Source organism: Benincasa hispida, chromosome 5 (genome assembly GCF_027475165.1).
Source record: "Benincasa hispida cultivar pf3 chromosome 5, pf3_genome.v1.1, whole genome shotgun sequence".
NCBI lineage: Eukaryota > Viridiplantae > Streptophyta > Magnoliopsida > Cucurbitales > Cucurbitaceae > Benincasa > Benincasa hispida.
This window is the reverse complement of record NC_143482.1, coordinates 3,029,473-3,051,865: the sequence shown is the minus strand read 5'-3', so window position 1 is coordinate 3,051,865 and position 22,393 is coordinate 3,029,473. Positions and strand designations below refer to the sequence as shown.

At 32.8% G+C, this 22,393-nt stretch overlaps 1 long non-coding RNA gene across 2 annotated transcripts; it reads right to left on the bottom strand.

Moving 5' to 3' along the window:
* Nucleotides 1–12,467: 12,467 nt before the first annotated feature.
* LOC120078546 (uncharacterized) lies at nt 12,468–17,738 on the bottom strand. 2 transcript variants are annotated; one of them, XR_016529557.1, is made up of 4 exons: nt 17,530–17,738; nt 17,009–17,437; nt 12,845–13,006; nt 12,468–12,755 (listed from the first exon to the last, which is right to left on the bottom strand). It is a non-coding gene; the product is annotated as an uncharacterized LOC120078546 (long non-coding RNA). The 2 variants fall into 2 exon arrangements; XR_005482035.2 differs by lacking the exon at nt 17,530–17,738 and having other exon boundaries at nt 17,009–17,527.
* Nucleotides 17,739–22,393: the final 4,655 nt, after the last annotated feature.

The following is a 22,393-nucleotide window of genomic DNA, read 5'->3' as shown; positions in this document are numbered from 1 at the left end:
TGGAACTCCTCAACTTTCGTTACCTGAGAAGAAAATATGAAAGAAAAGAATGAGCTTCAAGAAGCTCAGTGAGTGGTAAGCAACTTCTTAAAGTTTATTTCACCTCATAATAAAATAACAAGCATATCATAAATACGAGGTTAATACTCAAACCTCAGTCTCGAATGAGCCTGTTCTTAACTCTATCGACACGCATGATAGTTAGTTAACATTTTCACATTTATAACATTCATAATCCTATGTGTATATAATTCTCCCTCTTATGGGCTCAGAAGCTAGGCCTGCCGGCCCTCTGACCATCCCATACGAGATTCCTCCCACAGGCTCAGGAACTAGACCTCTCGGTCCCCTGACCATCCCTGAGGTTTTGCTTTCGAGCTCAGGAACTAGGTCTATTGACCCCCTGACCATCCCATTCACATATTCTCATTCTCATACTAATTACTCATTCACAACATAAGCATACTCATATACTCTATAAGATATACTTGAGACTTAAAGAAAATTACCACTCACCTTGGTTGGGTAGGAACCTTTTTCTCCAGAAGTTCTTTGGTTTCTTCGGGCTCCCTTTTGAACCCTAAATTCCAGATTTAAATTTAAGCTCAGATTACTCATCAAGCCTTATTTCGAGATACTTTCTTCTACAAACATGTTCTAAAATGTCTCATAAATATTATCTTAAAATCTTAGCTCAGGTTTTTTTGTGGTTTGGCCGGAATCCTCAAACCATCAAGACTGGCCCAAGCTTATTCGAGAGCTCGACTGTTCTGTCTTTTCTTCACTCTCCAGCCTGATTCCTTGGAGCTTCTTCTTCGGCAGCCCTACCTTGAAAACTAGACTCTCAGAGCTTTCAGGTGGCTTTAGAATCACACAAAATGCACGAGTATTCTAGGAGAACTTCTCATCCCAAGTTGATGCTACTTCCAGATCTCACTATTCGACATTATCTCCGCTTCTTGGAAATGCATGGTCTTCCTCTGATACTGCTGTCAACCACTCTTCTTAATATATTTAAAGAGGATTTCAGTTTATGAACTAAAGAGTCACCTTGTGGTGGAATTTATAGGCCAAAGAAACTCATATTTCTCATCTTACAAAGCCTTCAACGCAAGATACCTTTTACTTTAGAGTGTTTGCACCATGCTTTGCCACCACCTTCTTCCTTGCCACCACCTGCTTGCATGAAGTTGAGTTGTATTCCTCGTGCACAAGTCTTCCTTGCATGAAACTCTATTCATCTAGCTCCTATTAACTCAAGCTCAATCTTCTCTCGGTTCAGCCACTTATCCAGGTGAATTCATCAGCTTTGCATAACGCAAGCCTCAGCATCGCTTAAACACATGGCCCATCGTCTAGTCCATCGTGTAGTTCCTACACTTCATCACACAGCCTCATCGTGTAGTCGGCTTCGGTTGGCGGGAAATGATAGTCGGTGACGATCGGTGGGAAATATAGTCAAGTTACCTAAGCATAGCTAGCGGAAAAATAGTCGATGTGCATATTGGTGGGATAATAGGGTATAGGGAAAGTTTCCACAGGAATTTTTGTTGTCTTAGTATACGTGTGAAAGTACTGGGAAAAATGTAAGATCATGCCAGGGATAACCAATGATAAAGCTGGGGATGTTTTTTTTATTATGTGACAACCAACGGTCAAGCTGGAGTTGATTGTTTTAACCAGCGGTCGAACTGGGGATTGTCCAGCGGTTTGGCTGGAAAATAATATTGAACTTGTGGTAATGTTCTTGTTGACTATGGATTGTCCAGGGTGCTGCTAAAGTCAAGGTCTGCCACAAGCCACAGTTACACTTCCGGAGGGTTTTACAGTTGCTGTTGTAAACTTTGTTATTAAGTCTTGGAGTTGTATAAACCTTACATTGTTGTAATAAAATGACCCTACTTAATCAGTTGTTGTTTGCTTCCTTGACTAAATCAGTTGGTTGTAGAATTTTTTCATTGGTATTAGAGTTATTTCCACAAAAGTTATTAGGTAGTAAGTGTCAACAAAAGAGTTGATAACTACTGCAGTCACGCCCTTTCTCAGGCTAAGAGGGTAGTTTGGGGTGGGGTGTGACATTTAACTTCTACACTTAGCCTCATCTCATGCGTTAATGTTTCTAACACCCAACAGATGGTTTCTTTTGACTTTACACTTCCAAATTTCACTAGTTAGGGCTCAACTCAAAACTACGCAAGGAAAAATCTATTCAACACTTAGAAATTTTCCTTTTCATCAATATAGGATTTAACTTATACTTAGTTAATTTCCTTAATTTCTTGCTTAAGTAGGAAAATTGAGATTCGGGTTTCATATCATCTAATCGAGTTTGATACTCAACTTCTGCTTGGTCAGACATGCTATTTAAAAAAGTCTCAATATGTTGTTTTTGTTTAAAAAAAAGCCTCACATTTACCCAAAGTCGTATTGTGTGCACTAATAGGACTACCAACATGAATATGTAATTTCTCTTTTTTCTTCCAATAAGAAAATCCTTCACTAACAAAACAATCACCTCCTGACTCTTCAATTACTTCTAGTTTGAGTAGATAGCAACATAAACAAAATGTGGCATCCTTTGAAATGATATATTTTAGCCAATTAGAATATTCACTAAACCAAGTTGGGTTAAATTGTCTTGACTTTGTACCAAATTTCTTAAGTAGAATAGTGTGATTTCGAGGCTGACAAGGACCTTTTAGCAAATATGCTCTACGAACTTGATCTCGAATATTATAATTATAATCATAAATTTTGGTTCCTTGACCAATATTTGCGGATAGTTCTTCTAGATTGAATTTTGTATAAGATCAATCAGAACCTAAAACATTTTTCTTCTTTGAAAATGATGCCTCTTTTATCTCTATTATTGTTTTTCTTTTTTAATATTTCTCCATATTAATTTTGAATTAACTCTATAAAAGTATTAATAATAAGAATACAACATTCTATTATATAGATTTAAAAGCATAAAAACTTAAAGTCAAAGAAGATTTTAAAACTTACTTGTCAAGTTCGTCTATCCAAGTGAGTGACAACAAATAATCCTCTAACTTGAACTCTAAAATTAATTTTAAAAACCTAATATGAGTTATGTGAATGTAAAAATAACATGAAAATATATAGAGAGTGATGTGAATATAAAAATTATGTAAAAAATTAATGTCACAATAAAAATATCTATCCATATTGAATTAGAACTAACTCTACAAAAGTATTCACAATAAAAATATTAAAAACTATTATGTAGATGAAAAATATAAGAACTAAAAAGTCTAAGAAAAATTTCATACTTACATATCAATGATATGATACGTATAACCTAACGAGTAACAAAGAAATTATCTTGTGAAACTCTAAAACTAATATATATATATAATGAAAATTATGTAGGGAAAGAAAAGTAAACATTACCTATTCAAGAGAGCGTTGTTGAAAATTGAGATTAAAAGTTCCCCTAAATTTTAAAGGAAATAAACTTCCACAAAAGATAAAGGAATTACACTGAATTTCTAATTTTTGGAGATTGATTTGCAATTGCAACCTAAAAAGTACTTTATATTTTAATTTCATATTTGGATTTTTTTTTAAAATCCTACTTTTATTTCCATCAAGATTATAAAAAAGGAACTAGCAAGATTCAAACCTAGGTCTTGTAAGTCATCACTCACCCCTTAACCACTAAACCATAAAGGAAATTTAACCATGAAAGCACATTTATTAATAATATTGTTAACTATTAGTTAAAAATCGATAATTTAAGGAGGGGCGTGTGCCATGGTTGAATTCTTTCATGAATGGATGCATCTTTTCGATTATTGACCAATTTAAAGAAGAGATGTGGCTATTCAGGTGAATTATTATGTAAATATGTCTTTTCTTCAAATTAGAAATTTACCTTTCTATCCACACTTTTCTCCCATAGAACTTTCCTTCTATTTTAAAAATTCATTGAAGTTCGGTTTACTTCACAAAGTAGAGTTCCTTAGACTTTGTCGAGGTGTTTCTTCCATAATATAAAAGTAATATATATTTCTATTTTAGGAGACAATTACTCTTAAAATTCAGTGTTTTAATGAGACAACGGGAATTTGTTGGACTCATACTCTCGTTGTATATATATATAAGGTTCTATATTTTCTGATATTATGAGATAGTTTCTAATAAAAAAACAATTCGTTGGTGTGAAATTCGCCATGATGAGCTTTATGTGATGTATATCTTCCATCAAAATTTTGGTTACAAAAAATAAAAAAAATGTCGATATTAACGAAATGTGAAGGTCTAATTTTTTTTTGATATTTTATTGGTTTTGCCTTTGAATGATTACACCAAAAAGATTTGTTCTTCAACCTTTTGGGCTACGTTTTCTTTAAACTTTAAAATGGATTGATTTTGTTAACTTCTTAATTAATTGAACTATCGTTTTTATCAGTTGTTTGCCCCATGATTTTATATCGATAGAAAATATATCAAACTATTTATAAAAATAGTAAAAGAATACTTTCTATAAGCATTATTAGTGATAGAAACGAATAAAAGTCTAACAATGATAGAGGCTAATAGAAGTGTATCAACGTCTATCAATAATAGAAATTGATAGAAATCTAAAATAATTATATTTTACTATTTTGTGTAAATAATTTTTTTTATTTTTTTATTTTTAAAAATCTCCCTATCAAAAACCTTCATCAAAATATCACTAATATTGACATAAAATTATAGATACTACTTAGTTAAACAGTATTTTGAAATGCATTATTGTTAGATAAAATAGTTTCTAGTATTTTCTTTTTTTTTTTTTTCTATTTTCCCCCTAAAAGTACAGAAATACCCATTGGGAACAAAATTTATCGATATTTCATCTTCGATTCTATAAAATTGAGATTTTTTTTATATATATATATATAATCTACAACAATATTTGGCATGTCGATTTGACATTTTTATATTTAAATTTACCTAACATCTTGGTCCTGTTTTTTTTTTTTTAAGATTAATAATAAGAACCACACAACTTAAGAAAATATTAACTGTGTTACAAAACAAAATCAAACAAAACATAAATCAAACTGGTTAACTTATATGTTTTTTTATCAACAAGTTGGAGGTTAAAAAATTTCTAACCTCACATGGTATTGAACTCGCAAATCAAGAAAAGGCATAACAAAAAGGAAAAAAAAATTTAAAAAGTGTGAGAGTTTTTGAACCTAACTTAGATGGTCAAACAAGACGCAAGCAATCAACAGAAATAAAACGAAAACAGTAAAGAACACCAAGATATATAGTGGTTCGACCAGTTTGGTCTACATCCAATTTGAGAACCAACTTGAATTAATTTATTAATGAGCAATAAAGAAATTTTACAAATTACAGATAATCAACAAATTCACTAATCTGTAATTTCAGTATCCACTGATACCGAGAGAGATCCGCACACAACGTTACCTCTAACCACTGAGAACAACCCGCTGCAAAACAACTCAAATAAATGTGTTACCCGCCTCTGACCGGAAACAGCCTCCACGGCGAACTTCTCAGACCGGACCGCGACACCTGACCTCGGCACTCACCAGACTGGAACTGATTTAAACCAGTCGAGAACCAACCGCTGAAATACGCGAGAACTGGTCATTGACTGAAACCACCCGAGCACGCCACGGATGCACACCAACTGAACCACCCACGGTCGGACGAAATCCGAACTCCAATCTTCGTCCCAGGAGGCTTCTCGTTCTTCAGACGGCTGCTGCACCGAAATCACCCAGGCGGCTCCCTCTCTTGGTATGAGGCCTTTTGGGGTGAAACCAAAAGCAAAGCCATGGGGTTTATGCCCAAACCATTGTGAAGATAGTTTGAGGGTCGTTGTACCTAACAAGAAGGAAAAAAAATTAATAGAAAAAGAAAACTAATATTAAAAAGAACACAATTATATCCTAAAATGACCCTAAGAAGTATCATATTCCCATGCATGAATGAACTCGAATTGCTTTCGAGAGTTATTGAACAAGTAAAAGCCCTTACTTTTAGCTACCCAGATGCAATTTGAATCTGTGCAATGATCTGAAAGTCATGGTTTTGACTCTGGCCAAAAAACTTCAAAGGTTGCATGTTTTTGTTCGTTGTGAAAGTTGCACCAAAATAACGTTGATACAAAAAAATTCACCCTGAATTTCCACCCGTATATCTTTCCGATGTCGATGACTTGTTCACCTAAAATCAATATTGGATCATAATATTGTCACATATCGTACTCAAATTTAATTAAAAAATGTTCAAATCACATGTTATTTAGTCTACGAACTTTAACATTAATTTTAGTTTTTAATCATCAAATATATAATTTTTTATTTTGGTGACTAAACTTTAAAGTCTATTCTATTTATTTTCTAAACTTTTAAAATTAAGTATATCTTTACTAATCTTTTAAAAAAATAATCTTTGTCCTCATACATTTATTTTGATTTTAACAAATAAAGGACCTATCTAATTTGAATATGTGAACTAGAACATTAATATATGACTAAAATTTCAAGCCATTAATGAGCACTAAAAGATCCAATGGATAACTATTTAATTTTTTTTTTTTTTTTTGAAAAAATAAACTTACAAACACTCCTATCCATTAGCTCTTTTTTATGAAAAAAAGAAAAAAATAGTTAAAAAGTATATTTTTGTTTTTAGAATTTGACAAAGAACTGGAGTGCTTGTCTAAAGAAGACAAAACCATGAAGAACAAATTGATGAAAAATAAGCACAATTTTTAAAATTAGAAATAAAAACCTAAATGGTTACTAAGCTTGTATTTTTCAAATAATCCTAAAATGTAAACAACAAAATAAAAAAAAATCAATTATAAGTAAATGTAGTGTCCATAAAAAAACAAAATGAGATTTAAGGTATAGAGATCAAAACAAAACAAACTAAAAAATTCAATTCACCAAAATGAGATTAAATTAAATCAAAATATATAAGCTTAAAGAACAAAAACAAACAAAAGTTATATAAATATTATATATATTATCTAAAAATTAGAAGAAAAGAAAGAAAGAAAAAAAGAAGAAATGAGCAAAATTGTGGACCTAAATCATCGTTTTTGGACTTGCAATGAGTGAAGAGAGTGTCATTTGTTTGATGGTTCATAATTGTCACTTTCATTGGGGTCAATGGACGTATAAATTTGGATGCTGCAAAACATAGGTCAATGTTAATACTTAATGCAAAAATTACAAACACCGAAACCACAAACAAACTATTCAATGCCTTCATTTTTTGATTGGCTTAGAATTTTGTGTATATTTCATTGGATCCTTTGAGATATATGAAGTTTTTACATGGAATGATCTAACCACACATACCATTTTTAAAAACAATTTGACAAACATGAATAACGATTGATGAATATTAAAAACTTAGGGTTTCTTCCGATATTTAAGGAAACTTATTAGGATACTTATTGATGTTTTAATGACTTAAAAATGCATGAATGTAAATTGGCATGAATGTTTAAATGCAGGTTGAAATGAAGGTTATCTATTATAGAATAAACAATATTATACAAATGCGTTAGCAATTGGTAGAACAAATAGAAAACTAAAGAGATAAACTTTGAAAAACAAGACAGAAGCTTTGGTAATCTAGTATGTCAATATACCACCTACTACGTCTAAAGAGCAGTGTGTCTAGGAAATATATTTTTACTAATTTGAAGTCAAACAATTATAACATGGAGTCTTTTTAAATATAAAAAATATTTTAAAAATATTTACACTTTATATCAAAAAGTTTCAAAAGTACAAAACACTTTTAGAACTTTTTGCTATGAAGTGTAAATACTTTTGAGTTTTTTCTATTTATAAGAATTTTCCTTATAAACATTGTATTAATCTATAAATAGATAGCAAATACAGTGACACATGAATAGCTCAACTCAATAAACGATCATTTAGGTTCTCCTTAAGCGTGAGACCTTAATCTCATAGTTAATTAATTATTTAAATAATTATTTATTTGAATTATTAACTATTAAATATTAAATATTAAATTATCTATTATAGTAAAAGTCCAAGGTTATTAGATATAACCTTGAACAGTATGTAATTGACATACGTGTGGATCTGGATCATGTTCAAATAATAACCTAAAGATCTACAATATATGGATAAGTTTGGGTGTGTCTTATCCTAGTGACACTATATGGATATGTCCAACTTTGTAATTGACACAAATGATTTGATCAAAATCGTTCATGTGGAAATATATGAGTAGGGGTATCATTTACAAAAGAGATTGTATAAGATTGGACCACGAAATAATAAATTTCTATTTGTAAATCTGTTAATTGAAGAAATTAATTTTTAATAGGATGATCATGTGTACTCGATCTTGATCTTGAATGAGTTAGAACTTCTGTGTATGATGGCTCATCCCTTTGATTTGCATGGATTAGAGTAGCTCGAATCGCTAACTCAATATGCCTACCATTTTGGGGACTTGATCAAATAGAGAGCTAGAAACATAACTTCACAAGATGCAATTCACTCCTTTCTACATAGGGAAAGTAGATGATTAGTTTCTTCAAGTGCTGACTCCAAGACTAGAATAAAAGACCTCACTCTCCCACTGACTCAAGGTCTTAGTTTATGGTTAGACCATAAACAAATTGTTCATTAGATGATCGGTGGTACTTAAAGAGATAGAGGTAATTTCAGAGATAAGACAGACTTTTGACCTACATGCCGGATCTTTGCAAGAGTCATAGCAAGAAATATCTCATGGAAGAAGAAGATTTAGAGGAGGAGAATACTACAGTTACTATCAGTTAAAGTATGGTGTTTAACCCCTTTTATGTATTTAGTATGTTATGAATTTTGCTACGGGGTCGAAGCGTTCAATTCCTTCACTCCCTAAGTATGAGTATATGTTGTAAAAAGTCACTTAGACTCCCCTTAAATGTGAGCCTCCCTCTCAACCGTAATCTTTCTACCTTCTAATGAAGATTATTTCACTTAAACTTAGGCCTCCTATAAATTTGAGAATCCCTTCTCAAGTATTGATGTTTTAGGCTCTCCTTAAGATCAAGACAACCTTCTCACGAAGCAAGCTTCAACATCAATCTAGAGCACACATGAAGATCTATACAATAATTCCGAGTCACAATCACAAAGATTGACCTACAACCACAATGTTTGGCCACCACACAATTTGAAAAGCTTCAAACAAAAATACTCAAAGCGACATTCCTAACAAGAAAACAATTTGCTCTCAAATAGGCACAATAGAAAAAGGAAAATAGTCCAATTCAAAATTTGTAGAGCTTAAGGAAGGAAAATATCTAAGAGAAATAAAAATGCAAGATTTTTCAGATAAAAAATTAATAGTTTGCATGATGAACAATCCAAGAGATATCCGGTAAGACATTATTTGAGACAACCCAAAAGAATAACTCTAACAACACAAGTCAATCAACCTTAAACAAATACCGCCAATTCCAAATCTCTAACAAAATCTCCCTTTAGCTATTATTTTTTAAGGCAAAACAAATAAAATAAAACTCAACAAGTGTTGATCAACCAAGTTCACTGAATACGAAACGCAGAAATCAACCCTGGATTCATAAACGAATCGCATATAAGAAGAATAAGTATCAACCAAAACAATCACAAAGTTCAACAACAGAACCAACCAGACAAAATAACCAAAACAGTCAAACCATTAATAGTACCAAATCAAATAATCAAACCAACCAACAACAATATAGTTCTCCCCCTTTTTCTATCTTAAAAAAATGCTGAGAGTAGCCAAAACAAACAAGAAATTCAGTCATCCTGGTCAGCAGACTTATTCATCCCTCTAGAAGTAGAAGCACCACCAGTACTGGAAGTGGTCGTCGGCATCATCATAGACAGATCATGAGATTTAGAGGCCAGGGACTGCATAAGATGCCTCTCAAAACGATCGAAACAACAATTAACCATAGAAGAACTCGGGCATCCGCATTTTCAGTGGCAGGAGGAGGAGTGAGGTTAGGAACATGATGTCCTTGAAAAAGCTTGTAGCTAAGAGTAAGGAATGTAGGAAGAGGACCCAAGGGCTCATCATTAGATAACAAGTCCAGTTTTTGAGCTAATGGGATCCCACAAATCAGAAAGGGATAGGGAATATCTTGCACTATATTTATTGATCAATAAATATATATATATATATATATATATATAATACCACGTTGTAATAGGATATTTATTGACTCGACGATGGTTGATGTGTACTCATTTTCCTAAGATCCTAATCTCATTCTTTGTATTTTTCGTATTATAAAATATATAAAATGTGAAAATAAAAATATTTAGATGCCTTCAAGAAATGTTAGAGAGTCCTAACTTTATTTCAAAATCTGCCAAAGATATGTATGGTTTCAGCATCGACATTTTATTAATACAATAAGGAGTGGAGGATTTGAATCACAACCTCTTTGTTAACACATATTATATGTTGGATGGGCTAGGCACATTGTTTTAAAGAAAATTTGATAGCATATGATGGATAAAAAATTCGAGTTCTTTTTAAGACATCAGAGAGAGAGGAAAAGAACTCCATCCTAAGAATAAAACAGATCAACATGTACAAAAATATTCTTTCGTCCTTTTTCCTAACCCAATTGTGTGTTTGAATACATGATATGTGACTCTTCATTTAGGGTACCATTCTTCCATGAATGGATTCATGTTTTCTATTATTAACCAACTTGAAGAAGAGATATTACTGTTCAAATAACGATTTGTTAGTCTATAAATATATATCTTCTCCAAATTGGAAATTTACTTTTTGATCAACTTTTTTCCCTCGTAAAATTCTCTATCCATTTTAAACATTAGTTAAAGTTTGATATGCTTTACAAAGTAAAGTTTATTGGATCTTGAGGGTGAAATGTCCTGCTTTTATAAGAAAGGTAATGTGTTATATTTTGAGAGATAATTACTCATGAAACTTTATATTTAATGAGAATGTGAATTCGTTGTACTCAAATTCTCTTTTGTATATAAGATTATGTATTTTCTGATATTATGTGATAGTTTCTGATATAAGAATTTGTTGATGTGAAATTCGCTAGGATTAAGGTATTATTTATCTTCCATCAACAATTAAAAAAAAAAGTTTAAAAATGTTGATATTGTCTAAACATGAATGTCTCAATTTTATGGATATCATATCGGATTTGCCTTTGAATGACACCAAAAACATGCGTTCTCCAACCTTTTGGGATACATTTTCTCCAAACTTTAAGGTTGATTGATTTTGTCAACTTGTGAATTAATTGAAATAAGTCGTTTTTCGATCTTTTTGCTCCCATGATTCTTCTTTAAACATCACCAATGTATTATATTTCCATTGACATTCTAATATATTCATAAATTTTATATGAACATAGAGATGAAATGACATTTTCACATTATATTGTAAAAAATGGATGAAATATAAAAATCCTTCAACAAAATAACACCAATATTATAGACATTATACTACAGATAAACACAACACCCAAATTTAGAGTGCATTTGGATTAATTTTTAAAGTATTTAATTTTTAAAATAAATTATTTTAGAAAAAATTGAAGTGCATGGGAATCGCTAAAAACAACTTTTGAAATATATTTTAACTAAAATTTATCAAAAATGTTTAAATAAAAATGAATTTTTGAAAAAATATTTTTTCTACGGTCCATCTAAACAAACCCTTAATAGGTACCTTGATTCAAACCCTTAATAGGTACCTTGATTTTTTTTTTTTTTTTGTTAGATGAAAGTATACAAATATCCATCGACAACAAAATCTATGTATATTTCCATCTTCGTTTCTATAATATGAAGATTTAAAAAAGAAAAAAAAAAACAATTAGGTCTACATCAATATTAGACATGTCGATTTGACATTTTTTTAAAATTAGAACCTAACCCTCTTTGTTTTTGTTTTGTTTGTTTGTTTGTTTGTTTTTTTTTTTTTTTTTTTTTTAATTTTAATAAGAACCAAACAACTTACAAAATGCAACTGGACAAATAAAAGCAAAACTAAATAGTAAATATAACTCAACTCGTTTGACACACATATTTGAGGTACAAAATTTCAAACCTCAAATGTTATTGGGCTCAGAAAAAGTGTACCAAAAAGGCAAAAAAACTAAAAAGGTCGAAAAGAACTACTATTAGAATATTTATGTGTGGTCCTATTAAGTGTATCAAAGTACAATCAATTAAAATTATCTTTAATTTTTAGGCATTTACTTTTAGATATTTTATTTCCGGACATCTTTATTTTCTAGATTTCTAAAAGGACCTTTAAGAAGTACTGGATTTCCATGCATGAACAAACTCGAATTGCTTTAGAGAGCAATTGAACAAGTAAATTAAAGCCTGTACTTTTGACAATCCAGATGCAATTTGAACATGTGTAATGATCTGAAAGCCATGGTGTGAAGAAATGATCTCAACAGTTAAACCTATCGTAAAACAGTTTTTCATCACACGGTTAAACCTATATATATACAAAATTTGTAAACTGTTTAGTAGCTTGAAGTACAAAAAAAACAAAAGAAAGTCTCTGTAAAAGGAAAAGTTTCTTATCTTCTTGTAGCTCTTGTTAATCAAAACAACACCTTCCCGTGGATGTAGGCTTCAAGCCAAATCACGTATATCTTTGAGTTCATCTTTTTCTCCTTATTTTGATTTGTGTGTTGCATTCTCGATAATCCTTTGTTTCATCTGCAAAATCTCGCCAAAAAAAGTGAAGGTCAGGGAGAGTTGAGAGAGTTTCTCAGTTTGTAGAAAGAGAGAGAGAAATTTATCTTTACCAAAATTATTTTCATATGATCTTCTCTCATTCACATCAGAAAAGGAAAAAGTGGTTTTCATCGTGTGCTCTTCATTCAACTCAAAATCATGGCTTTTCCCATCCTCTTTTTTCATCTACTCTATTCTTTCGTGGATCAGATTCCTTCAATTGTGTTTTGGGTCTGAATTTATAAGCACGAGCCCAACAAAAGTGGTATCAGAGCAAGAAGACTTTCAAGATTTCAGTTCTTGGAATCTAAAGAATTAAGATCCAAAGAAGTTATGGCAATAGCAAGGTTTGAAGTGGAGAAATTCGATGGAAAGAGTGATTTTGGCTTCTGGAAAGCAAAAATTAGAGCAATTATTTGCGAATAGAAGACTCACAAGGCATTTCTTGATCCATCTACCCTACCTACTACAATCACAGCTCAAAAGAAAGGAGAATGGGAGCTGACAACCTATGGTACTTTAGTTCTAAATTTGAGTTGTAATCTTTTGACGCAAATCCTCGATCAAAAGACAACATACAAGATTTGGACTAAGCTGGAAGATTTTTATGCAACAAAAGATCTTCCAAATAAGATGTACCTAAGGGAGAGGTTCTTTACTTTCAAATTAGACTCATCAAGATCACTTTCTGACAATCTTGATGAATTTAAGAAGATTGTTACTGAATTTAAGAACCTTGGACAGAAAATTGGTGATGAAAATGAGGTCTATGTGCTTCTAAAGTCCCTACCAGATTCCTACAGAGAAAATAATAATGCTTTGAAGTATGGAAGGTATTCTATAACCACTAATGCAATTATCACAACCTTAAGAACAAGAGAATTTGAATTACAATCTATAGAGAAGGAACAACCTATTAGTGGAAGGTTGTTTGTAAAGGGGAATTTCAAGCCTAATTACTCAAAAAGAGGAAAACAAAAACATATTGATGAAACTAAGCCTAGACATAAAATCAAGTGCAAATATTGCAAAAAGAAAGGCCACTTAATCAAAATGATTGTTTCATCCTTAAAAGGAAAAAACAGAAAAAAAGAGAAAGAGGCCAAAGACAAATAGCCTAAAGCCTCTGTTGTAGAAGGCTCCTTTATCTACTATGATGCACTAGCCTCAACATAAGACAAGGAAAATCATGTAAACCCCCTTGAGAAACATGATTGGGCCTTGTACTTTGGATGCACCTACCATATGACCCCTATGAGGCTTTGGTTCAATACCTACAAGGAAATTGACGGAGAAATGGTCTACATGGGCAACAACCAAGGTTGTAAATTAAAGGAATTGGTTCAGTATTTTTAAAATTCAAAGATGGGACTGTGAAACTCATTAGAAATGTCAGACATGTACCACTTCTTAAGAGAAATCAAATCTCCTTGGGAATGCTAGATGTAATTGGGTGTGAATACAAAGGAAAGGGTGGAACTCTTGAGGTTCTCAAAGATTCCAAGGTGGTCTTTGTTGGGGAAAAGATTAATGACTTGTTTGTGGTCAAAGGAGTTGAGATGATGACAGGGACATATACTGTTACTCCTAATGAATTGACAGAAGCTGACATATGGCATAAGGGGTTGTCTAATATCATTGCTAAAGGGCTGGAAGTTCTATCGAAATAGGGTATTCTATCTAAGGGAATTTAGACTAGCTCACTTTTTGTGAACATTGTGTATTGGGCAATGCTACCATAAACAACTTTACTAAGGCGTAACATTCAACCAAGGCCATCCTTGACTACATTCAGTCAGACCTTTGGGGACCAGCCCTAACACCAAGTCTAAGTGGTTCCAGGTAATTACTTTCTTTTACTAATGACTTCTCAAGGAAAATTTGGGTTTTCTTTCTTATAACTAAAGTTAAAGTTTTTTGATAAATTTAAAGAATGGAAACTCATGATTGAGAAGCAAAAATCTCAAAGGAAAGTAGATACCCAAGGACAGACAATAGGCTGGAATTTTGTAGTGAGGAATTCAACAAGTCTTATAAAGAGACAGGAATCACAAGGCATGACACCGTTAGATTTACACCTTAATAGAATAGGGTGGCAGAGAAGCTAAACAGAACCATTATGGAAAGGGTCAGATGCCTACTATATGATACTATTCTTAGTGAGAAATATTGGGCTGAAGCACTTGCCTATACTGTTTATACCCTAAATAGGTGACAACACGCATCCCTAGATTACCTAACACCTAAAGAGAAATGGTCCAAGCATCCACCTAACCTTGAAAACCTAAGGGTATTTAGATGTGTTGGATACATACATCAAAACCAAAGGAAGCTGAAGTCCAGGGCTGTAAAGTGCATGTTTGTGGGGTTCACAGATGGTGTGAAAGGATTCAAGATGTGGAATCTAATTGAGAAGAGATTTATTGTCAGCATAAATGTCACTTTTAAAGAAAAAGAAATGTTTATGCAAAGGGAAAAGGCTACTGTAAAATTCCCTAAGAGTCCAACCGGAGGAATGAAGGTGGAGACCCCAAAAGATACATCCACTTTCATCAATCCTCCAAGTGATTAAGAAGAAGAAGAAGTAGCTACAGGTGAGCAAGTTGAACATGTTGAAGCTCAGCCTGATTTGGGTCAATACTCATTAGCTAGGGACAGATAGAGAAGGGTGATTGTTCCTCCATCTAGGTATACTGAAACAAACAATATGAACCTAGTTTTGAATCCTACAGTAGCTTCAAATGACCAAGAACCAGTTACCTTTGAAGAGGGAGTAAGTTGCCCAGATGCAAGGAACTGGATTGAAGCTATGTGTGAAGAAATGCAATCACTAAATGTGAATAAAATTTGGACTCTAGCTCCTTTTCTTAAAGGAGACAAGCCAATAACATCCAAATGGATCAGTAAACTGAAGGAGGGAACAACTGTTGCTCAATAGCATAGGTGTAAGGCAAGGCTAGTGGCTAAGGGGTTTACACTGAGAGAAGGCATTGATTACTTTGAGATCTTCTAACCAATTGTAAAATAGACGTCAATCAGACTTCTATTGTCCTTGGTTGCCCAATAGAACGTAGAACTGGATTAGCTAGATGTAATGGCTGCCTTCTTAGAAGGACATCTAGATGAGACTATATACATGGTGCAACCTAAGAGGTTTGAGGAAAAGGGGAAAGAAGATCTATACTGTCTTATAAACAAGTCTATCTATAGACTTAAACAGTCACCTAGATGTTGGTATAGAAGGTTTAATGACTACATAGAGAGTATTGATTTTCAAAAGAGCACCAATGACATATGTACTTATGTGAATTCATCCACATATAGGAACAAGGTATATTTACTTCTCTATGTGGATGATATGTTGTTAGCAGAGAGTTCTACAGGTGATCTAACTCATGCCAAAGATCTCCTAAAGAAAAAATTTGACATGAAGGATATGGGTTAGTTAAGAAGATGCTTGAGATTGAAATTAAGAAGGATAGGGGTTCCTCTACTCTAAGTATCAGTCAAGCTAACAACTATGACAAGATAATTAGAAGATTTAATATATTTCATGCTAAACCAATATCTATCCCTATTGCACATCATTTTAAATTGTCATAAGCCAATTCTTCAACAGAAACAAATATAGAACATCTAACTTAGGTGAAGTTAGTTTCTTATATTCAGGCAGTGGATAGTTTAATGTATTTGATGATCTCTACAAGGCCTGATTTAACCTACTATGCTAGTTCAATAAGTAGATATATGTCAAATCTTGGCAAAAGGCAGTGGGAGGCTACTAAATGGATACTTAGGAATCTCATTTGGTCTAGAAATGCAGTATTGACTCATCTGAACACACAATAATCAGAACTAGAGTTATATGGTTATGTTGACTCTGACTTTGTAGGGAATTTAGACAAAAGAGGATCCTTATCATGCTAACTATTCCTATATGGTCTTAATTTGCTAAGTTGAAAGGCAAATCTATAGTCAATCACAACCCTATCCACTATAGAAGCATAGTATATAACATTGGCATACGCATTCAAGGAGGTATTATGGTTAAAGGGCCTGATGGTAGACTTTGGTTTAACACAATCAACGGTTAAAATTTATTGTGATAACCAAAGTGCTATCCATCTTTCTAAAAATACACAATATCACTCAACGACCAAACATATAGACATTAAATACCATTTTGTGAGGGAAATAATTGAATAAGGAGAAATTGAAGTATTGAAAGTCCATACCTCAGAAAATCCAATAGATATGCTTACGAAACCCATCTCAAAACTCAAGCTGCTCAAATGCTTATAAACGATTGGCTTCGAATTACCTGAAAAAGGGTTAGACAAACATCAGTTTTGGAAGGAAATTAGAGCTACATGCATTGAGATCGAGGTAGAGATTTGTGAAGAAATGTTCTCAAAGGTTAAATCTATCTTAAAACAGTTTCTCATCACATTGAAATAGTCCATTGTTTGTATATATACAAAATTTGTAAATTGTTTAGTAGCTTGAAATACAGAAAAACAAAAGAAAGACTCTGTAAAAGGAAAAGTTTCTTATCTTCTTGTAGCTCTTGTTAATCAAAACAACACCTTCCCGTGGATATAGGATTCAAGTCGAACCATGTATATCTCTGAGTTTATCTTCTTCTCCATATTCTGATTTGTGTACTGCATGCTCGATAATCCAAAAAGAGTGAAGGTTAGTGAGAGTTGAGAGAGTTTCTAAGTTCGTAAAGAAAGAGAGAGAGAGAAAAAATTACCTTTACCAAAATTATTTTCATCTGATCTTATCTCATTCACATCAGAAAAGGGAAAAGTGGTTTCTACCACGTGTCTTCATTCAGCTCAAAATTGTGGCCTTTTCTCATTCTCTTCTTTCACCTACTCTCTTCTTTCGTTCCTCGGATTCCATCAATTGTGTTTTGGGCCTAAAATTATAAGCACGAACCCAACACATGGTTTTGACTCTGGTTAAAAAACCTTCAAATGTTGCATGTTTTTGTTTGTTGCGAAAGTTGCACCAAAACAATGTTGTTCTAGAAAAATTCATTTCGAATTTCCACTCATATATCTTTTCAATGTTGGTGTAGTATTCTCATCTAAAATCTAAAATCAGTAGTGGATCCATAAATTTTGTCACACACTGTAAAAAATGATTCAAATAATATATTATTTAGTATGTAAACTTTAAAGTTAGTTTTAATTTTTAGTCATCAACATATAAAAGTTTCTTTTGGCCATTCAAATTTAACTTTTATTCTATTTAGTATCTAAGATTATAAAATATGTCTATTTTTATTAATCTTTAAAAAAAAATATGCCCTAATGTGGGTATGAGAGCACTAAATAGGCAGATATTATTGAAACTCCGAGTATCTTAAAATTCTACCTCGAATATTCATTAATGAATTGGCCTAATAAATAGACAATCAAAATACATGTGGCAACAACAAGAAAATAACCAACTAACCAATCAAAAACTAATTCTAATTCTCCCCCCCAAAATGGATAATGAACATCAATAATTCTCATCTTGTCTAATAAAGAAGTAAAAGAAGAATACGGTAATGATTTAGTAAAAATGTCTACCAACTGAGCATTAGAACGAATAGAAAAAAGCTTGATGTCACCACGAGTAAGATGGTCTTGAACAAAATAATAATCGATCTCAATATGCTTCGTTTGTTCATGAAAAAATGGATTAGATGCAATACGAAAAGCAGATTGATTATCAAATAATATAAAAGCAGGAACCGAAGGAGGAACTTAGAGATCTTTAAGAAGTTGAATAATCTATATAATTTCACTTGTGGTGATAACCAAGGTTCGATATTCAACTTTAGTAGAAGAACATGACATTGTAGTCTGTTTCTTTACCTTCCAAGCAACCAATGTATCACCTAGAAAAACACAAAAACTAGTTGTGGATTTCTGTATCCAAACTAGATGCCCAATCAGCATCAGTAAAGGCTTTCAACTGAAAAGAAGAATCGGCCTTAAGGAAAATGCCCATGCTAGGACTGCCTTTCAAGTAACGCAACAGAGAATGAACTGCAGATAAATGTGGATACCGAGGCTGTGACAAAAATTGGCTTAGTTTGTGCACAACAAAAGTAATGTCAGATCGAGATATAGTTAAGTATAATAGTCAACCAATCAATCTTCGATAAGTGGATGGATCTTCAAACAATTCTCCTTGATCTTGTTGATGCTTAAGATTAGGATCCAATGGTAAAGAGCACAGTTTGGCAGATAAGAAACTAGTATCCTCAAGTAACTGTAGAGTGTAATGTCGTTGAGACAAAGAAATGCTTTTCGAAGACCTTGCCAACTCCAACCCAAAAAAATAACGCAAATTTCCTAAGTCTTTAAGCTTAAAAGTCTTATCAAGATGAGTTTTCAGCTCAATAATATCACATAGAGAAGCACCAGTAATTATAATGTCCACATATACAGCACAACAAGAAAATGAGATCTGGAACCTCTGGTGAATAGAGAATAATCAGACTTGGATTGAGAAAAACCAAGTAACAACAATGCATTAGAAAATTTGTCAAATCACTGGCGAGAATCTTGCTTCAAACCATATATTGACTTATGTAGTTTACGAACAAAACGCTCTCCCTTAATTGGAATATGATCATGCTCGTAACAAAGAGGCAAATCCATATAAACTTCCTCTACTAAAACACTGTGTAAAAAGGCATTATTCACACTGTGTAAAAAGGCATTATTCACATTAAGTTGAATTAATGGCCAATTAAGAGACGCAGCAAGGGTAAGAAGTACCTTGACTGTTACCAGTTTAGCCATAGAAGAAAAAGCCTCAATGTAATCTAAGCCTTCTTGTTGAGTATACCTCTTTGTAACAAGGTAAGCTTTGTAACACTCAACGGATCCATCCGATTTTTGCTTGACTTTATACACCCATTTGCAATTATATAGAGTGTTGCCTTGGAGGAAGAGGAATTACAGACCAAATGTTGTTGGCTTCCAATGCTTTTAATTTATCAGCTATGACAATCCTCCAATGAGCAAAAGAAATAGCTTGGTGAGCTTGGTGATAAAACTTTGGTTCATATTTAGAAGAGACACTCAAAACAAAATGTCGATAAGCAGGAGAAAGCTTATCATATGATATAACAAAATTCAAAGGATATCAGGATCCAACTGGTTCTATACAAGTAGTATGTAAAAGACTACAATGATACTCCCTTAGATAAGAAGTAAGTTTTGTTATTCTGGTAGAACAACGAGGAATGATACTGTCATTCTCACAAACATCATTAGAAGAACCATCAAGACAGCAACCATTCGAAACATCACGAATATCATGAGGAGATTTCCTTGTCTCAGCAACAACATTGGAAAGAGGGAATTCTGTGGGTATATCATCATTTGGAGAAGTAACTTGAGCATAATTATTATTTATAATAGAACAATCAGTATGAACGAGAGGTGGTGTGGTTGCAACATCATGAAGAGAAAGACTATTCACATTAGTAACAGTAGAAACAATATTAGGTAATGAAGTAGACAATATCCTTTGCAGTACCGAATCTGGAAAATTATCTACAACCTCATGTTGCTTAGTGATATTGTGAAAAGAGAACATATTTTCATGGAAAGTGACATCTTTTGAAATGAAGATGTGCTGCTTTTCAATATCATAAAGTCAATATCCTTTAATCTCTAGAGGATAACCCAAAAATACAGCAGGAATTGTACAATGATGAAACTTCAACCGTTGGTTTGTTAATGTGGAAGCAAAAAATAAACAACGAAAGGTTCAAATATAAGAATAATCGACATGCTACCCATACAAACAAAAATAAAGAGTAGTCCACTGTAATAAAGAAGAAGGAATCCGATTGATGAGAAAGCAAGCAGTAAGAACACATTCACCCCAAAATTTAATAGGAACACGTGATTGAAAGAGCAAAGAACGAGTAACATTCAAAAGATGTTGATGTTTTCTCTCAACAACAGAGAGTTCTGTTTCGAATGAGCAACACAAAAATGTTGATGTAGAACTCCTTTAGTAGCGAAAAAAATCAGTAAAAGCAAGTTCTAGGGATTACCATACCGAAACTGTTTAACAGATGCATAAATTGATTCTTAATGAGTTTGAAGAAATGTGGAACAAGCGCTAAAGCATCTGACTTTTGTTTCATAAAAAAGACCCATGTATATTAGGAGTGATCATCAACAAGTGTTAGAAAGTATCAATAACAAGAATGCGTAGGATTCTGATACGGTCCTCAAATAATGCACCTAACATCTACATGATAACTAGAATGCGTAGAATTATTATTCTGAAATTGAAATGGTAAAATATTTTGCAAGGCGAATAAGTGTTTGTCAGAGGGATGACCCATTCGATTATGCCAAAGGTTAATATTCTCCATATGGGAAAGAAAAAAGAAGAACACATAGAAACAAAAAAAACTATCCGTTGTTGAATTGATCTGCAACTTATAAAGTCCCTGCCAAACATAAGCCTTCCCAATCATCTTCCTGGTTGTCCTATCCTGAATAATGCAGAATTCCCAAAAAACTTAACAACAATTGACTGATCAACAGTTAAGGTACTTATAAAAATCATATTATAGTGAAAACTAGGAACAAACAAAACATTTCAGAGCAAAAGGTGAGAATCAATTTGAATATCACCAATAACATCCACACTAATACTCGATCGGGCAAAGTAACGCATATTCCAAACATAGGCATGAGATAGGAGAAAATATCTCGGCAAGAACAAACATGTGTAGTAGCACCAAAATCAAGTATCCAAGATATAGAAGCAGCAGATAAAGAAGAAACAGAACATGTACCTACTACATGAGAAGGGACAACATCAGAATTAGAAGTAGTCTTGGCTTTTGTTAGATGTGTCTGAAGAAGACTCAGTAAACTTTGACATTGTTCTGTCATAAAACCAGGAATAGAACTAGAACAATTTGTAGAGGAAGATTCAAGCTTAGTTGAGATATTCTCCTGATTTTTGTATCCAAGAGGAAAACCATGTAAATTATAACATTTCTCAACAGTATGACCTAAAATGTTACAATAGGTACAAATCAGACGATTTTTCTTCTTAGAATTAGAAGAAGTTGATGAGGAACGAGCATTTGAAATAACAATGGAAGAAACAGATGAGAAAGAGTTCTTCACTAAAAGAGCTGCAGCAGACGAAAAAGTGGGTGAGGAGGAAGGTGCAATAGAAGCACGCTGTTCAACTTCTTAAACAATAGGAAAAAAAGCTCGTTGTAAAGAAGGCTCAGGTTCCATTAACAGAAGTTATGTCCAAATTTGGCTAAAATAGTCATTCAATCTAATGAGAAAAGACATTAGATGCTCTGTTTAAAAATAGTTAACAAAATCTTTAACTTCTCCCCATGTACAATGACCACAAGTACTGGAAGGATGGTAAGAAGTAAGTTCATTCCACAATGTTTTCATTTTTGCAAAATAGGTCGTAACAGAGAGCTGATCTTAAGAAAGAGTCAATAACTCACAATGAAGTTGGAAGATCTGAGATCTATTCTTACGTTGATATCGTTTTTGAAGATCAAACCAAATATCTCGTGTTGAATCACAGATGTTAACACTCGTAAAGAT